Below are 11,246 nucleotides of genomic sequence, written 5' to 3' on the forward strand. Positions count from 1 at the left end.
TATGTGCAATACTATTACATCTTTATAGTCAAGTTCATGAAAATAAATATTTAAGTGATCTTGAACTATTATTCTCAAGTAGTACAGGGTGGGGCAAAAGTAGGTTTACAGTTTGTATGAAAAATAATCCAATAATTAATAAATAATAATACAGGAATAAACTCACATACACTGTAAACCTACTTTTGCCCCACCTGGTACTATCCTGCTCTTAGGCCAGCAGAGGGAGTAAAATAGAACCATTCTGGCTTTAGTTTTCATTTTGACAACTTCAGTCATCCAGTTGTTCTATAAACAGTAAAGGGAAAAGGAAATTATATATGAAAGAGGAAAATTTATTTTCAAAGCCCTCACAGAACATGGTAGAAATTGAATAAAATGTTAAATACTTTGGGCTTTTTTCTCTAGGAGTTGAAGTACATAAAAGTAACCTCTTCTATGATCTTTATTACTCAGTAATTCTATCGGAGAAGTATATTGTCACCACGTTATGTATGTAACATAAGGAAATTTCAGGGGCATAGAGGTTAAAGTACTCGTCAACATCCAAGCAGCAGTGATGGAGAGGCCAGTCTTCAACCAGAGATTTGCCTGTTCCCTAAAACAGCGGTCGCCAACCTTTCAGACCTCATGGACCACCAGTGGTCCGTGGACCACTGGTTGGCGATTGCTGCCCTAAATCGCAGAAGTGGTTGTCTAAATGTGCCTTTAAAAAAAAAAAAAGTTTTGCCTGGCCGGCGTGGCTCTGTTTGAGCGTCAACCTGTGAACCAGGAGGTCATGGTTCGATTCCCAGTCAGGGCATATGCCAAGGTTGTGGGCTCCGTCCCCAGTATGGGGCATGCAGGAGGCAGCCGATCAATGATTCTCATCATTGATGTTTCTAGCTCTCTCTCCCTCTCTCTTTCTCTATGAAATCAATAAAAATATATTTTTTAAAAAGTTTTGATTTTAGAAGGAAGGGAGAGAGAAACATCAATCAGCTGCCCCTGCACCCCCGCACCGGGGATCAAGCCAGGGCATGTGTCCTGACTGGCAACTGAGCCACACCAACCGGGGCTAAATGTCCCTTTAAGTATTGCATTAGCAGAATCTGAACAACAGAGATATCTAACAATTATCTCCTTAGCATATGCCACAGATGAAATGTTAAGGTATGTTTGTGCTTTACCCCATTTACGCAATCACCATATTAGGCATGTTTTGTAAACTTCATTTTTTTAGAGGAAATGCCTAAGACACACAGCTGGTAAATAACCTAGTAAATCTAAGTTTAGACCGCTCTGATCGCCACATCCATCCTCTTACAACCATTGTCCTGCCTCCTTGCCAAAAGCCCTGGTTTCTCCAAAAATTGGCTTCTAATTCTTGATTCATTCAATTACATATTGAGGCAGTGATAGACTCTGCTTTAAGGAGCTTCTACACTAGTGGGAGAAAATACTTCTTAGTTCCGAGATTCACTAAGTGGCCATGTGAGGAGGGAAGGTACCTGGGTTATTTTAGGGTGATGGGAGAAGCACTTAGGGAGGACTGGCTTCAAATTCACAGGGCCATGGGTTTAAGTTCATTTGGAGGGTATTTGAAGACTCCTGTCAAGAGAGAGCCTTTGAGCTAATCCTTAAAAGCGTAGGTAGGAGGATTTCCATAGACAATGAGCATCAAAATGTACAGGAAATCACCTGATTAAAACAAGCAGATACTTGCTGGGCCTGGAGTGGCTCGGTTGAGTGTCACTGTGCACCGAAAGGTTGCCAGTTCGACTCCTGGTCAGGCCATACTAGTGTACCTGCGTCTCGGGTTTAGTCCCATATGGAAATGTTTCTCTTACATAGATGTTTCTCTCCCTCTCCCTTCCTCTCTCTGTAAAACAATTTTTAAAAATCATTAAAAACAAAAACGAGCAGACACTCAAGAATTGTAGGATGGTAGAAAAAAAGACTGATGTAGAAAAGTTCACTGATGTAAGAACTCTTGATGCTTTACTATGGAGTTTGAATTTTATTAGGGAAAATGACCTAAAGATTTATCAGTGCAGTGACCTAACTGAAAATATCCAAGAGGAGTTTTAGGAAGAGAAATCCTGAAGCAGAATTCAGAATAAATTGGAGAGAGGAGACATTTTATAGAAGGGGGCCCAGAAAAATGGGAAGTAGTTGCCTTCCGAAGGTGCCCCATTTTTAAAACTTATTCTCTTGGCTGTATTTGAGTATATGAAGAATGTTGGATGGAGGAACAAGGTACTGTTTAGACTTGTCCATGCTGTGACAGGGCTCCAGGTGTGGTAGGTGAGGTCATAACCAAACACTTGTACTTCAGGATGGACTTGGCTCAGGGGCGGGGACCAGTTTCTAATCTTTGCCTTGGGGTGAAAGGAATGTGAGCTGTAATACATAGGCTGCTAAAACAAAGCCAGCTCTTTGCCACCTCCTTGCACAGGTAAGTAGAAAGCCTTGCTGAACTACCAAATGGCGGACTTCTTTTTTCAAAAGATTGCATTTCTCTAAGTGCTCAAAGATTCAGTCTACTTTCTACCAACCAGAGCCTTCCTCCTCGTTGGTTCTGTTCTTCAGGTTCTCTGCTGGAATCATTTGTCCCTTCTGTCTCCTGCTGTGTAGATTGTCATTAGAAGGTAAAACAAACAAGGGTGTTGTAACAATTGTGACTACCCAAGTAGCTTGTAAGGCGTGACTCTGTTCTCAAGAACCCATGTCCACACAAGCTGTGTTTTTCTTCAGCATTTAGAATTATTTTTTCCTTCAACTTAATAGATTTGTTGGAATTAGTGGTGTAAATTCACTTTTAAATGTTTAGGATTAAATTATTTTGTTAAAGTGTTTATAGTGTTCAATTACAGAGCCATGACTGTATTCTTAATAAATCAGAAGTCTATGAACAAGCATGCTTTGTAAGTCTCCAGCAATCTAGCTAGAATATTGGAATATCAAAAGTGCAGCTGTCCAAAAAACAGGATCTTTTTTTTCCTTTTTGTCTCCAAAAGAAATAACTGCATTGGGGTAGGGGGCAGAGAATGAGGCTATAAGATTAAATTAGAGTAAAAAGAAATCCTTCCTTATAGTGTTGTAGAGCACGTCTTTGTAATTCACACTTGGATTTGAATCTATGGGTTTTATAATTTAGAAAACAGCGTTTCTGTAAAATTCACATCTCATACCCTCCCATTAGCTGGTGTTAAATGTCTAGGCTTTAGGTCCCACTTTTAGTGCATTTTCATTTGCAATTAATTTATACCCTTTTATAACCATTTAAAGAGTAAATTAAGGTGAAAATGTTTTATTTTTCTTTACTTAAAATGCTTTTTAAATTATAAGTGGAAGGAGTAACAAAGCCATGCATTTGAAGGAAAATAACCCATAGATAGGACACCCAAATAGTTACTTGTCAAATTTATTTTCTCAGCAAGACATTTTCTAAACCCAAAATGTTTATTTCTTCCCCAAAATGGAAATTCTTGATTTTGTTGCTGAATATAAATGTAATATATATATATATATATTTGTTTCATAAATGTAAACAAACAAGTAAAAGTCCTTTATATATATAAAATCACAAGTTTCAGTTCCCCTTGCTCGATGTTCACAGTTTGGTATAACTTTTTCTGAGCAAATACTAAGAATTTTTTTTAGTATTTTGTATATATAAGTCTTATAAGTATGTGTTTTAATAAAAGTGAGATTATGCTACACTTTCCTTGTCAGTATTTGAAATCTATTTTTTTAAAATACATTTTTTATTGATTTTAGGAAGAGATAGAAACATCAATGATAAGAGAGAATCATTTGCTCAGCTACCTCCTGCAAGCCCTCCACTGAGGATCGAACCTGCAACCTGGGCATGTACCCTGACTGGGAATTGAACCATAATCTGCTGGTTCATAGGTTGATGCTCAACCACAGCCAGACCAGTAGGGCTGAAATCCTTTTTTTTTTTTTTTTTTTTTAATACTTTTATTGATTTCAGAGAGGAAGGGAGAGAGAGAAACATCAATGATGAGATTCATTGATTGGCCTCCACACCCACTGGGGATGGAGCCCGCAACCCGGGCATGTTCCCTGACCAGAAATCAAACCATGACCTCCTAGTTCATAGATAGATGCTCAACCATTGAGCCATGTTGGCTGGACGAATCTATTATTTTTAATGGCTGCATAATAGCATACAACATTTTATTCAATACTAGAGGCCCAGTGCATGAAATTCATGCATTGGTAGGGTCCCTAGGCCTGACCGGCAATCGGGGCTGATCTGTGGGGCAACCGGCGGGGCGATTGGGGTGACCGGTGGGGCGATCGGGGTGCCCGCTTGCACCCACCTTGGCCTGGCACCGCCCACTCACCTGCTCCACCATCCCACCATGGTGCCGCTCCCATTGGGCCGGCAGCACCTCCACTGCTGCCTGCCACCTCCTGGTATTCAGCACACATCTAACTCCCAGTTGGTCGAACTCCAGTCCGTAGGGACAATTTGCATATTAGCCTTTTATTATATATGATTGTTTACAATATTTTGTTAACAATGCTGCAGTGAACATTTTATTTATTTTTAAATAGATTTTTATTGATTTCAGAGAGGTTGGGAGAGGGAGAGAGAGATACATCAATGATTGCTGCATCAAACATTTTAAAAGGCAAATGTTTGAATATTTGTGCAAATGTATATAGGACGCATTACTATATTATCAGATTGAATATGTTTTTATTGCAATTGTTATTTCTTCTGTGACTTGGCTTTATATCCTTTGCTCATTGTTCTATTTGTTTACTTAAAGGAGCTATTAAAAATATATACCTTTTGTTAAGTACACTGTAAACTTATGTTTTTGATTTGTCATGTATATTTTTACTTATTTATGATGGCTTTTGAGGTACAGATGTGTCAAATTGTTAGGAGTCAAATCTTTGAATCTTTTCCTTTATCAATTGGCCATTTTGGTGTGATGATCTATTTTGCAAAATCATTTTTGTTTTGCAAATTCACCATCTGATATCCAATAATGTGGTTATTGATTAAAGCTGATATTGAAAAATTATTTTTGTGCTCACTTCAGCAGCACATATTCTAAAATTGAAACAATAGAGATTAGCATGGCCCCTGCAAGGATGACATGCAAATTGGTGAAGCATTATTTTAAAAAACGGAAAATTACTTCTCTCCCCATGATTTAAATGTGCTGAGTAAAACTATCCCCTTACAACTAAGTTTCTTTTCATGTAGATGATTTTACTAATTCCTGTCCAAATTTGGGCACTTCCTGTGCCCCAATCTCACTATATTTTAGGTTTTCTTTCTGAATCTTTTTTTAGATTTTTTAAAGTTTGAGATAATTTTTTAAAGTGTAGAAAGAATGACTGGGGCAAAAATACCAAAAGTATTTTATAACCTAAGCAAAAGAAAGAACAGGTCATGTAAAAAAAACAAACAGTTGGTGTGACTCAGTGGTTGAGCATCAACATATGAACCAGGAGATCACAGTTCGATTCCTAGTCAGGGCACATGCTCAGGTTGCACGCTTGAGCCCTAGTAGGGGGAGTGCAGGAGGCAGCCAATCATTGATTCTCTCTCAATATTGATGTTTCCATCAATCTCTTTCTCTTCTTCTCCCTTCCACTCTGAAATCAAGAAATTTTTTTAAAGAAAAGTTATAGTACTAATCTTTTTATTATATCTGTCGTAATGGGGAAAGTCTGACATATCACAAATTCTAGAAGTGCATTTTCTAAACAAAATTAACTATTCACAATCTGACTACATGTGGAATTTTTGTAATACAAGGACTCACTGGAAATGCAACTGGTGGATCCTGACTCAGCTTCCTATGGTTCTAGACGGGCAAGATTGCTTCCCTGGAGGGCTGCCATCATACCAGGGTGAATTGTTCATGTTTTCAGTCGTGGAGGCCAGTTCGTTAGTCATAATTGGCGAATGACACGTGAAACTGGACTAGGATAGGTTGTGGGACTAGACCCAGGGCAAATTTCTCACGGGCTTCAAACAAATGTCCTTCTGTTCTTACCACTCTCTCTCCATGCCTATCCTGACTTTTGACTCTCTGAACCAATCACAGTCTGCTTTTCGTATTGGTCCAATTTAAAGGTTTTATAGATTAGTATACAGAAGAATATATGAAGGCTCAATCTATGAAGGTGGTTGAGAGCTAATATGGTTGCATGATTTAGGGCAGTGGTCGGCAAACTGTGGCCCCTTGAGTGTGGCTTGTCCACAAAATACCACGTGCGGGCACGCACGTACAGTGCGATTGAAACTTCGTGGCCCCACACTCAAGGGGCCAAAGAGCCGCATGTGGCTCGCGAGACGCAGTTTACCGACCACAGATTTAGGGAATCAAAGATCAGGACAGGACCTGTCAGCGTAGCTCAGTGGCTGAGCATCGACCTATGAACCAGGAGGTTCAGGGCACATGCCCAGGTTGTGGGCTCAGTCCCAGCGTGGGGTGTGCTGGAGGCAGGCAATCAATGGCTCTCTCATCACTGATGTTTCTCTCGCTCTCTTTCTTCATCTCTAAAATCAATAAACATATACTTTTTTTAAAAAAAAGATCATGACAGATATAGCAGGCATGTGGTAGGAACAGAATGTATTGCCTACATTTATATTTGAAAGAAATGGTTAAGTTTTTCTAAATTCTGCCCCAAAGGTCTATGGACTCATAGTTAAAAGTCTCACATTACAAAAAAAAAAAAAGAAGAAGAAGAATTTCACATTACAGGTTCCTCTGATGGTCCTCTGATTAGAGTGGCCAGAGCAGAGATATCTCATGCCTGCCTTGGGGCATCTGCTCTGTCTGTTTTCTTGCTTGAACCACTTTCCCCTTGAAATCCATTTACCCTCACCTCCTGCAGTTCTGTGCTTCAATTTCACCTTCTAGTGACACTACCTTGACCACCTGATTTAAGAGTACACACACACACACACACACACACACGCCACCCAATCACTCCCAATCTCCCTTGATCTACATTTTTCCATAGTACTTTCTACTATTACATAGTTACTTAGTTTATTGTTTATTGTCTGCCTTCCCGCCCTCACTAGAATTTAAGTTCCACAAGAACAACGATTGCTATCCACTGATAATCTTGCAAGTCAGAAAGACCAGCTCAGATTCAGCGGTGGGGAAAGAGATTCCTCCTCTTTGGATGAGCTACAAGATATTATGGCGTTTTTTTTCTTTTAAGTCTATTATGTGTGTTTCAAGCGATGTATTGTTAAGGCTCCGGTTCTTTGAGCATTTTCATGTATCATGTAATCACTTACTGCAATCTGTGTAGTCTAACAAGTATGATTTAAAATTGGTTTGAAACTCACCTATTTTGGAAATATTTAAGATAAAAAATAGGTAACTTCCAGAATAGGAAAAAAAATAAGTGGAATAAGAGAGTGTTTAAAATTAGAAACTGCTGGGATAACTGTGTCAAACAGTAATGTTAACAAACCAACCTAATTTTAGTGCACTACATTTTTAAAACACTCAACTCTTATCCATCTGGCCTATAATAACAGACTGCTCTTCCAAGGGGTGGTTTGTCTTATGATTGGCCCAAAGTACCACATTCAAGTTCAAAGTCATATTTGTTTTTGTCTCACTTGATTGTTGATAACTAATAGACATCAGTCTGATAAAATTCAAAGTTGATCCCTGGCCAGTTTTAGTGGATAGAGTGGATAGAGTGTCGGCCCTCGGACTGAAGGGTCCAGGGTTCGATTCCAGTCAAGGGCATGTACCTCAGTTTCAGGCTCAATCCCTGGCCCTGATCAGGGCACCTATGGGAGGCAATCAATGGATGTGTCTCTCTTACATTGATGCCTCTCTCTCTCTCTCTCTCTCTCTCTCTCTCTCTCTCTCTCTCTCTCTCTCTTTTTCTCTCTGTCTTTACCCCTCCTTCCCATTCTCTCTCCCTAAAAAAAAATAAAATAAATAAAATAAAATAAAATAAAAAATAAATCAATGGAAAAATAGCCTCAGGTGAGGATTAACACCAAAAAAATTATAAGTTGACACAAATTGGCCCTGGCCGGTTTGGTTCAGAGGATAGAGCGTCAGCTTTCGGACTGAAAGGTCCCAGGTTCGAATCTGACCAAGGGCACATGCCTGGGTTGCGGGCTCGACCCTCAGTAGTGGGTGTGCAGGAGGCAGCCAGTCAATGATTCTCTCTCATCATTGATGTTTCTATCTCTCTCTCCCTCTCCCTTGTTCTCTGAAATCAATAAAAATATTTTTAAAAAATTGACACAAATTGAATCTTATCCATATGAATAAAGCATTAGACACAGTCTACCTCTTCTACCTTGGAGCAGGACTCAGAACTATGTGGTATCTCCCAGAAGCAAATTCAAGTTCACAAAGAGTATTAACCAGTAAGGTACATTTTCTCAAGAATCTGGAGTAAAACACAGGCAACATATAGTAAAACAATACAAGTGTTCAGTAGCCGTTTCTATTTTATTTTTTTAATATATTTTTGTTGATTTCATAGAGGAAGGGAGGAGGAGAGAGATGGAAACATCAATGATGAGAAAGAATCATTGACTGGCTGCCTCCAGCACGCCCCCTACTGGGGATCAAGCCTGCAACCCTGGCATGTGCCCTTGACTGGAATCGAACCCAGGACCCTTCAGTCCACAGGCTGACGCTCTATCCACTGAGCCAAACCAGCTAGGGCGGTTTCTATTTTCTTCATGAAGTTCCTTTTTTAACCAGTCTGTTAGCCCTCAGATATTTATTTTATTGTTCTAAGTAGTTCTATTTTGGTTTTTATCAAATATTTGCCCCCAGATAAGTAGCTCTCTTCCTAGGAGAGGAATCCTGTTCTTTCAGTTGTTCCGTTCTGCCACCGTGGCCGGCTGGCTTTTGTCTTTATGCTCATGGCCTCAGGTTAACAACATGGCTGCTTCAACTCCAGCTCTCATATCTATGTCTGTGTCTGTGTCCATTTAGCAGGGAAGGAAAAGCCTTCCCAGAGCGCCTCTACGCCAACTTCCCTAGGTAAGGCCTGCGTAAGTGAGCATAAGTTATTGGCACATTGCTGTGTCAGACATAATTTGGGTTTAAGTAAAAAGGAGGCAAGGATCTTGAGTAGACAATCAGCAGTGTCAGACACAGCTGAGCTCTCTATGGGCGGATGTCCTGGTTCTGGGGCCCACTGATTGTTTGCTTGGCGTCTGCTCCTAACACACGCTCTGTCTTGGTGCAGTCAGGACTCGGTGCTTCCTCCTGCTGATGCAGCCTTTCCCCACGCACTGGTGCAGCAGGCACCCCCGAGTCTCTACCACATGCTGCTACTGTGGGTCCCAAAGCAGCCACACAAAGCTCTCAACTGCCTTTCATGACACCCAGTGTCCCAGGCCTAGAAACGCAAACTGGATCTTCCTAATGATAACCTCCCCCCACCCCTCACCCCGCACCCCTGTTCTTTTTTTTTTTTTTTAGTTTAAAGTATTACAAATAGTAGTACATATGTCTCCCTTTTTCCCCCCATTGACCTTCCCCCAGCCTTCCCTAACTCCCGGCACATGCCCTCCCTCCCTTCCCCGCACGACCCCCCCCCCCCCCGCCCCCTCCAGTGTCTTGCGTCCATTGGTTATGCTTATACGCATGCATACAAGTTGGCATGGAGCCATCATCCTGCCTAAGGGTTGTCGTCCAGACTCTTGAATGTGGAAATGCTCTTGTTCTGGGAACCACCCTCTTCCCTGCCCCAGATCCCAACCTGTGGCTCTGCCTTCCTTACTTGTCTCTCTTCCTTTTTTCCCATCAACTCCCAGGCCTGGAAGTACAACATCCTCTTATTTCTTCTATGCTGTATCTTCTTTTTCCCTATCTCCAATCTCCCGGTTAAGTCTTTTATACTTTTATCTCTATATCTATCTATCTATCTATCTATCTATCTATCTATCTATCTATCTATCTATCATCTATCTACCTACCTATCTATCTACCTATCTATTTATCTTATTGATTTCAGAGAAAGGAGGGAGAGGGAGAGAGATAGAAACATCAGTGATGAGAGAGAATCACCAATAGACTGCCTCCTGCATGCCCCACACTGGGGATCAACCCCACAACCTGGGCATGTGCCCTGACTGGGAATCAAACCGTGACCTCCTGGTTCATAGGTCAACCCTCAACCACTGAGCCACGCCAGTCGGGTAAGTCTTAAATGTTAGACAGGAGACTCTTCTGTACATCATAGCAGAAACTATGGCCTTCCAGGCCCTTGGTAGGACACATGGGAACTAAAGGAACTTTCTTTTTTTAAGGTATAATTTTTTGATTCATTCACACTGGACAGCTATTGCTGTTTTGGTGGTTGTCATTTAAATATATATATATATATATATTTTTTAATATGTTTTATTGATTTCAGAGAGGAAGGGAGAGGGCAGAGAGATAGAAACATCAATGATGAGAGAGGATCATTGATTGGCTGCCTCCTGCATGCCCCTCACCAGGGATCGAGCCCGCAACCTGGGCATGTGCCCGTGACTGGAATTGAACCTTCAGTCCATCGCTTCTCGGCCTTTTGGCTAAGATCAAGTGAACCTTCAGTCCACAGGCTGACGCTCTATCCACTGAGCCAAACCAGCTAGGGCAAAAAATATATATTTTTATTGATTTCAAAGAGGAAGGGAGAGGGAGAGTTAGAAATATCATTGAATGAGAGAGAATCTTTGGCTGCCTTCTGATCCACACTGGGGATCAAGTCCGCAACCTGGGCATGTGCCCTGATGGGAAGCGAACTGAGACCTCCTGGTTCATAAGTCAATGTTCAACCACTGACACATGCTGGTGGGGCCCATCCTGCTTCTCTTACCCTCAGAACCCCCCCTCCCCTGGCCTGGCCTGGGCAGCTTCATTCATTAAATGAGAGAAAATCATTGATCGGCTGCCTCCTACATGCCCCCTACTGGGAATTGAGCCTGCAACCTGGGCATGTGCCCTTGACTGGAATTGAACCCGGGACCCTTCAGGCCGCAGGCTGATGCTCTATCCACTGAGCCAAACTGGTTAGGGCTAAAGGAACTTTTAATAACCCTTTCTCTCTTGACAATGCTGGAATACAAAGCCTATTTTTTTCTCTGCAAAATTCTGTTTTGGGTTGCATAACATTGGAAAAGCAACTCATGTATGCTTAAAAATGGTTAAAATGGCAAATTATATGTATTTTTACCACAATTCAAAAACATTAATAACGTAATATACCCTAAA

At 41.0% G+C, this 11,246-nt stretch overlaps 1 pseudogene; it reads left to right on the forward strand.

The window, feature by feature from the left end:
• Nucleotides 1–5,053: 5,053 nt before the first annotated feature.
• On the forward strand, nt 5,054–5,148 carry LOC118678673 (annotated as a pseudogene).
• Nucleotides 5,149–11,246: the final 6,098 nt, after the last annotated feature.

This window comes from Myotis myotis, unplaced genomic scaffold (genome assembly GCF_014108235.1).
Source record: "Myotis myotis isolate mMyoMyo1 unplaced genomic scaffold, mMyoMyo1.p scaffold_m19_p_20, whole genome shotgun sequence".
NCBI classification, from domain to species: domain Eukaryota; kingdom Metazoa; phylum Chordata; class Mammalia; order Chiroptera; family Vespertilionidae; genus Myotis; species Myotis myotis.